This window comes from Sinocyclocheilus rhinocerous, unplaced genomic scaffold (assembly GCF_001515625.1).
Source record: "Sinocyclocheilus rhinocerous isolate Xijiao unplaced genomic scaffold, SAMN03320098_v1.1 scaffold6873, whole genome shotgun sequence".
In the NCBI taxonomy this organism is placed as follows: domain Eukaryota; kingdom Metazoa; phylum Chordata; class Actinopteri; order Cypriniformes; family Cyprinidae; genus Sinocyclocheilus; species Sinocyclocheilus rhinocerous.
In genome coordinates, this window is record NW_015663024.1 from 34,366 (window position 1) to 35,359 (window position 994).

The window sequence follows — 994 nt, forward strand, 5'->3', positions numbered from 1 at the left end:
CTCACTCACTCACTCACTCACTCACTCACTCACTCACTCACTCACTCACTCACTCACTCACTCACTCACTCACACACACACACATGCAGGGCAGCGGTAAATAAGCACACATCTCTCTGTACTTCAACACACCGAAAAGTTGCTTCCCTTCTGTGATAGATGCATAGCAGTGTTTCCTAATTTGATTCAGATGAAAAGAACTAACTTATAATAGTCATTTGTTCATGAAACTGAGCAAATCATTGCTGTGTGCAACCAATAAGGACATGTGAGGCAATATTGTCGTATTAATTCACACTGCCCAGTTTTTCTCTCTAGTCACATTCGGTTCAGATAAAATCTTTCTTCATGGAGCTCTAGATTCTATAGCAGTGTTTTGTTGCAGAGTGTTTTGCCATTCAGTTTTTTTCATACAGACATGCTCTGAAATTAATCAGACTTTTGACTCAAGCATTACAGATTTTGATTTGAAGTAAAAAAAAATAAAAATAAAATAAAAAAGTGTGAAAATCAGAAAACTCCCATGAATGACAATCAAATAAAAAAAACAGCACAGTATAAAATATTGATTTATAGTTATTGATTATATGTTTAAAATACAAATATATTTTACTTTTATTGCAAAATAATATATTTGCATGTTATTTTAATATATTGTAATATGATGAATATTAATATATAATATTCTAGTAGATTAATATATTTTACATTTATTGCAAAATAATTGCACATATATTTACATTTATTACAAAATAATATATTTGATTAATGCATTATTAAATATATTTTAATATAATGTTATATTTTAATATATATATATATATATATATATACACACACACACACACATATAATAATGTAATCAACATGTATTGCAAACTATATATATATATATATGTGTGTGTGTGTGTATATACAGTGGGTACGGAAAGTATTCAGACCCCCTTAAATTTTTCACTCTTTGTTATATTGCAGCCATTTGCTAAAATCATTT

The 994-nt window shown here is 28.5% G+C and overlaps 1 protein-coding gene across 1 annotated transcript in view; it reads left to right on the forward strand.

Moving 5' to 3' along the window:
- LOC107728743 (CWF19-like protein 2) overlaps nucleotides 1–994 on the forward strand; it is a 25,833-nt gene that overhangs the window by 11,789 nt on the left and 13,050 nt on the right. The gene's annotated exons all lie outside the window — the stretch shown is intronic.